Source organism: Peromyscus eremicus, chromosome 6 (assembly GCF_949786415.1).
Source record: "Peromyscus eremicus chromosome 6, PerEre_H2_v1, whole genome shotgun sequence".
NCBI lineage: Eukaryota > Metazoa > Chordata > Mammalia > Rodentia > Cricetidae > Peromyscus > Peromyscus eremicus.
Window position 1 is genome coordinate 46382971 of NC_081421.1, and position 7990 is coordinate 46390960.

Sequence of the window (7990 nt, forward strand, 5' to 3'; positions counted from 1 at the left end):
TGTGTAGGCTTTCTAAAATATATACACATATAAAAAAGAATTTAAAGGGAATTTCCATAAAATGGAATATAATGTGTCAACTAGATCTCTTATGCACTCAAGTAAAATGCTCAGTTCAGGAGTGGGTCACATCTTACAATTTTTGGACCAAAGGGGTCCCACAAATGACACAACAAGCATTGCAAGGTATTGACAATGCTGTTGTTACCCTTAACAACTTGATCACAAGACCCTGTTACTGGCTTCAGGACTATCAGTCATGGTGCTAGAAGGTACTATACAGTCTGCCAGAAGAGAAAACTAACCACCAATGCCACTCAGCAAATGTCTTAGTCAGGGTTTCTACTGCTGTGATGAAAGACCTTGACCAAAAGCAAGTTGGGGAGGAAAGGGTTTATTTAGCTTATACTTTCACATTACTGGAAGTAGTCAGTGTGTTTTCTTATAGAATGCAGGACCAACATCCCTCAATGGACTGGTCTACCCCATCCATCATTAATTAAGAAAATGCCCTACAGGGTTATTTGTAGCTTCATTTAATGGAAGCATTTCCTTATGTGAGATATCTCTCAGATGAATTTAGCTTGTGTCAAGTTGACATTAATCCATATAGCACAATTGACCCCTCGACAACTTACCATTCAAACAAATCACTGTTAAGTCACAACCTTTTTTTTTCTTATTTATTCCTAAGATTACACATTAATATTGATATCACAACATAAAAAACTATAAACTTAAAAACATCCCACAGTTTTTTCCAAATTCAAACACTTTAAAATTCAATCTCTTTAAGCCCTATGTTTCTTTTAAATCTAAAATCTCTTTAAAAATTCCTTCTCTCAACTGTGAACTCTTGTGAAATCAAAAATAGTTAAATACTTTCACACATTAAGAGGGAATAACTGGGGCACACCCACAATCTGAACAACCAAAACCAAACTCCAAGAGTATAAATAACTCAATGTCCAGTGTCAGGGATTCACTCACAATCTGTGCTCCTACATAGGGCTTGGATCACTTCTTAGACTCCATTTCTGCAGCACACACAGATTATCATCTAGGCTTAGTCTGGATCAGCTCCATTGATACTGCTGTTCTTGGTGGTCATCTCATGGTACCGGCATCTACAAAATGCTGGGGGCTTGCATTGCAACTGTGCTATACCTTCACAAATAGCTTCTCTTAAGCTCTCTTGATGGTACCAAGCCTCAATTTCTTTTTATGACTGTTTTAATATTGTGAGTTCAACTGCTACTGAGCCTGAACCTTCCCCAATGGCCTCTCCTGGACTTTCACAGTGCCAAGCCTCAGCTTATTCTCATGACTCCTTCATGACTTCAAAAGCAGTACTACCTGAGGAAATCATTGGCATTATCAAGTTTGTCTACCAGTGTGAGTTACAACCTTGGTGATTTCTGGATTACAGTTTCTGTGTGCTGACTTTGAGGAAACATTTCCCAAAAGATTTTGTCTCAGTGATGCTGGTATCTTCTTAATCATCACTGATTTCTTAGTTCCAGCTTAACAGCATCAATTGTTCCACAATGTCAAAGGTTTTACTTCAGTGGTTCTGGTCTCTTAATTACAAATAATTCTTCAGCGCCAGCTAACCAGACCCAGATTCTTAGTTCAAAATATACAAAGCCCTGATATAGTCTTTAAGTGACTCTCATCCTCACCTCTGGAACTTCACAAACTAGGCTTCCAGTGTCTGCATTTCTCTCAACAACCTAATCTTCCAAACACCATAGAACAGCTCATCAAGCTTTGAACACCCAATTGTGTTCTATGTGAGACTGTAACTCCTAGTAATATCAGAAGCTACGCAGATAAATTCTCACTAACATGACTGCCTAAACATAAGCTGAACAAGGACAAAAAAATCAGTAGACATGTCAAACTTGATGTGGAAAAGCCCATGAGACTAACCCTGAGTAAAGAACCATAGGCAACTTAGGAATACACAGAGTAGGAGAAACAGTTTTCTCTAGGGAAAAGCATATTGATTGGTTATCCAATACCAAATTGTCAGCTTTCCAGCCATGAAAACATACATATAAATAGCATATACAGATGGATAAGGTTATGTTTAATATATATATATATATATATGCATGTAGTAATTAATTAAAAAGAGACCAACACTTTGAAAAAGAACAGAAAGAGTATATCAGAGAGTTTGGAGGGTAGTAAAGAAAGGGAGGTATAATGTAATTATGATATAATCTCGAAAATTTTTAAAAATTATGACATTATTTTTGTTACTTTAAATAGAAAACCATCAAAACTATAAAACATCCTGTTTGGCAAATTGATGCTAGAGGCATGGCTTGCCTGTTTACAAGTGGTTCTTTGTCTTGCACAGTCCTGGTTCAATTCTCAGCTCCCACATCACATGACTCACAGCTGTCTGTAACTCCAGTTCCAATGGATGCAATGACATTTGTCCTGACTTACGTGCCTGCATTCACAGGGTGCACATAAAGTCACACAGGTAAACATACATACACTAAATAAAAGCAAATAAACTTTAAAAAAATAAATCAGATCAAGTAATATATGCAAGGTACCAGATGAATCATTTAAATCATTGTTTAAAAAGACAACAACAACAATGAAGTTAAACCATAATATAATGTGAGGGTATAGCTCAGTGGTAGGATACATGACCAGCATACTTCAGAATCTGAATTCTATAGCAAGTATCCAAAACAAAACATAACAAAACTATATACATTGTGGAGATGAACTCTTGATTTCATAGAAACAATCCAGGTTGTCCTAGGAGTCAGTTTGTGATCCCAGTGGGAGAATAACTGAAAAGGATTATTACTAGGGAATGGGCCCTGGGGTTCTAGAAAGGTCAATTTCCTCACCTACCTGCATGGATTCTTTTGACTGTAATTTCATGAATATAACTTATTTTACAAATTCATCCATGTTTTCTCCAAATTTAATAATAAATATAATATAAACTATATAGAAAGTTAATGAAGGTTTGGTACTTAGAAAGTGTTTTTCTAAATAATCATAATAAAATAATAAAAGCTATATTTGATTATACAGTTATTTTTATTTTTTGAGAATTTCTTATATGAGTTCTGTAATTATCTCATTTCTAGTCCTCCCTCTCAAATACTTTCATGTCTTGCCCACTCCTTCTGAGAATTATTAACTCTTCTGTAATTATTGTTAACACACACACACACATACCATATTGAGTATGTTCAATATTGTATGTATTTTCAAAATATGTATGTACATGTGTATCAATCAGGGAGTTTGTCCCTGGAGAAAATTTATTATTCCTCTCTGAATAGATTTTGGTTGCCTGTAGCTTTTCTTCTAGGAGTGGGACTTTGTGAAATTACGGGTAGGACCTTGTGGCATTTCCTCAACTCACATTGGCATGTCAACGAGTATTCATGTTATGCTGGTCTTTTAAATTTTAAAGTAACAGAAATGATTTAGAGGATCTCTTTGAAAGTAGAATTCTGGTGTACTAGGCCTAGAGGGAGGTTCAAGACAGAATGCTTCTTCGGGAGATTCTAACGCTGCCATCCCACAGACAACACAGGATGGCAATGACATTTTCTTTCAGTACAACATGTTTTCTTTGCTACCTGTAACACCTCACACATGTTTCTGCCTGCAGTTTAAAGAGCTAACATAAGTAATGCACTGAATTTGTCCTTAGAGAACTGTAAGTTTAGTTGGAAATTAAAAAATAATGATAATCAGCTGTAAGATGATTTAGTGTTCCGCTGAAAATGCTACGCACACATATCCAAGAAAACAAAGAGCTTGATATGTCTGTGGTAATAATATTAAAATGTCATCAACTCTGCAGTGTCTACTTGTGCAGAGTTGATCATAATGAAGGCAATTTATACAGATAGAAAATACATATAAAATAAGATCATTCCGTTGTAACGTGTTTGTGTATTTAGGACTTTAAGCTAGCTATCTTCCCTCTAAAGTGGTACCACTCTGTGAACACTGATACAGCAAAGCTTTTAGTTCTTAATAAACAATTCAATCTGTTATAATAAGATGTGACTGATTTGCATAAGTTTATCATTTTCTGTTGAGAGGGCTCAGCTTCATTTTCTAATGTTTGAACAAGTTTATATTATAATGAGTAAACATTAAAAAAATTTAATCTACTGGCAATAGATTTTCCAAAGAAACGCATTTCAGCTCTAATCACAGGATATTATAGATATCCTGCCACTTCTATTGTCTGAATTTGAGCCTAATTTTGTAAAGCTTATTACTGAAATGTGGATAGTTTACTAATTTGCACTATCAAGAGTTTGCTTAATTGGGCAGATATCATATCTCACAGTCAGGATATGTAATTTTCAGTAATAAACTAATCAAAGAGGACTAACATTTTAATTACTGTGAACAAACTTTTGGTCATTTTTAAACGTGAACATTATTAATTATGTTATTACATTTAATAACTAACAGATATAGATGAATTTCAGGCATCCTATGGATAATTTAGTAAGTAACAAACCCAGTGGAAGTAAGTCGAAGATCTGAGCCTATTTATTTCAATGCTCAATTATGAAATTGTGAAGACAGGGAACACAGTTGCCCACCCATCCTCCCTCCTCCTTTCTCTCCCTCCCTCCGCTTCCTCTCTCCTTCACCTTCCCTTTCTCCTTTTCTTCCTCCTCACACTCCCTCCTTCTGTGCTTACACACATGTATTTGTAAAGCCTGGATCCTGCATATGAGACAAAATGCCTGATATTTGTGCATCTCAGTTTGTCTCATTTTCCTTTACTCGATTATATCCCACCCAACCATCATACTGCAAATCATTTAAATGTGATCTTTGCAGCTGAGTAAAACCCCACCTTACAAAGATTCTAGGTTTTGCTATACTATTCCTTTGTTAATGGATATTTTGACTGATGACATGTCTTGTTTCTTGGCAATGGTGATTTCATAACAAAGGTTAGAAATTACTTTTTTTTGTTTGCTTCATCATCTTTATTGTTGTCTTTCTCTAATTTGTGCCATATAATTTCTCCCTCCCCTTCTAGATGCCATTTCTTACTTCAGATATTTCAGAAATAGAACGACATACAGAAGGGAAATAGAGAAAACTTTTTTAATCATTTGAGGTTTTGAAGATCTTCATAGCCAGGCTTTCTGGATATGATAATTAGGAATACTTCAACTCACTTTGAAAACTTAAAGTGTGACCAGAATTACAGTGAAAACTCGTGCCAGAACCATGAACTCCGTGGTACTTTGACTATTGACCATGTGAGATGGCATTTCACTCAACCTTCTTTCATCACTCATATATATTGAAAGATCATGATTACTCCTTATAGTGGTGTGCATTTGCAGTTCTCTGTGGTAGGAAGCCAAGGCAGGAGCATCACAAGGTTAAGAGCAGCTTTAGGCCTGGGCGGTGGTGGCGCACACCTTTAATCCCAGCACTCAGGAGGCAGAGGCAGGTGGATCTCTGTGAGTCCAAGGCCGGCCTGGGCTACAGAGTGAGTTCCATGGAAGGCGCAAAGCTACACAGAGAACCCCTGACTCAAACCACCCCCGGACTCCAAAAAAAAAAGAGCAGCTTTAGTTTCAAGGAAAATGCTGCCTCGGACATGAGGAAAAAGAAAAGTGGGGAAGAAAAAAACGAACAGGAGCACATTTTAAAAGTAGTGTTGTTTCAAATAAGGTCAATGAACAGATGTTAAATATATTTGATAAGCCTCATGTCATCAAGATTAAAACTCCACTGATGAATTCCATAATAAAGTAAAGTTGCAGATCATTCTGTTTCAACATTTAAATTTACCAGTTGAAAAGGAAGCCAGATCAAATCTTTCCAATTAACTATATTGAACATATCACAGGGAATATTAGCTGTCCCCTCTGAAAATGACAAGGAAGTACAGGAGAGACCACACAAGAAAGATGTTTGAGAGTATAGTGAGCTGAGAGTCTCCAGTGTGTTACCAGCATCACCTGGTTCCACATGTCCCTCCAGTTTACCATCCTCAAACACAAGTAAAATCTGCGGTAATAAATGTCTTTTGACTGTTATGAAACATTGTTTTCCTCATAAATTTGTTCATCAGAAGAGGGCAGCAGAATCTCATGATGTATAAGGCTGCATATTTTTTTCCCAGAAATGGTGCCAAACTGTTTAGAATATTTATAAAAATCTATTTTATTTTTACTTAAATTGCTAATGTGTTGAAAAGTTGCTTGTTAGGAATATTGCAGTATCGCACTGATTTTGAAGGCAGTAGGAAGAGAAACACTTCATAATTTGACAACTCCCCATCAGAATAAACAGTTTAGTTGATTCTTAATTTAGTGAAAGTGGTTGCCTAACACTTACAACTTGATACTTTTTCAAGAGAAATACTTGAAAAATTACTACAACAAGATTACAAGATATTCTTTCAAAGACCAGTTCATTTGGAATATATATAAACATATTTACACACAAAATTTTTAGCCTGAAACTACTCAAAGTTTTGAAGAATTACTAAAAAAATATGTACTTGGCTTCCTGAATTAAAGTAATATGAAGAAAATAAAAAAAATTAAAAGCCTAAACTATTTGAAGAATTATTTAAAATTTTATTTTCATTTTTATTTTCTAATGTTATAGGATATATCAGTCAGATACAATTCAGTTTTAGGAAAATTTTACTTTAATAATGTTATAAGATTATTATAGACAGGGAATTTGCAGTTCTATTTTATTATATATATATAAAATGTACATTATCTCTAAAATAAATAAATCCTTAAGAATTATATATGGAGGGTCTAATGATATGACTCAGTGGATAAAACTGCTTGCTATTTGAGCAACTCATGGTTTGAGTTCAAATCCTCATCACACACATAAAAAGCCAAATATGGCTGTAAGAGCATGTGCAATCCTAGTATTTGAGCGCTGGAAACTGGTGGATCCTGAGAACTTCTTGCTTAGTTAACTTAGTGGGAAAAAATTTTTTTTGGTTCAGTATGACACCCTTTCTGAAGGCAATAAATAAGACAATGATGGAGAAAAACACTCTATGTCCTTCCTTAGCCTCTACACGTCTGCTCCTATAAGTGTATACCCTCAAAATATATCTACAAAATACATAACACACACACATACACAGACACACATACATACACACACACAGGGAGAGAGACAGACAGACAGACAGACAGAGACAGAGAGACAGAGAGACGGAGAGAGACAGACACAGAGACAGAGACAGAGATAGAGACAGAATTCACATAAAGGAACTTTCTGCTTATTTCATAGGAATTTTTTTCCAGTGATCTAGAATTGCAGCTTCATGCCTGGGTACATGAACAGAGAAACTTTTAATGTATGTTTATCAGTCATTTACACACTATCCATATTTATTGGTTATTTGTGAGCCATTTACATGTTGTCTTTTACTCTTATTTCCTTTGCTGTGATCTATTTCACAAGTCTGGGAGTCCAGAAAACCCATATCTAAATACCCCGTTAGCTGTTTTCCTCTTAGAATTTGACCAGAGTAATTGTCAAATGGCTGAAAGATTAGAGGAAGGAAACAGGGGTAGCATATCATTTCTAGACTCCAGCTTCTTTCTCACTCTTATGGGCAGGTGTGATCAATACAGTAGCATCATAACCAGTAGCCATAACCAGTCTTGAACTGCATGGATCTGAGACAGGAAGATCCACGCAGTTCACTGGGTAGCCAGTCTAGCCTACTTGGTTTTCTCCAGGCTTAGCAGACAGATACCTGCCCAAAACAAGGTAGAACACTTCTAGGAAAAACATTCAAATTTGACCTTTGGTCTCTATACCCATGAGCATACAGAGGCAGGCATTCCCATAAACACACACACACACACACACACACACACACACACACACACACGTACACACACACACACATACACACACGCACACGTACACATGCCTGCACGCACACATGAGCGGGTGCCTTAGA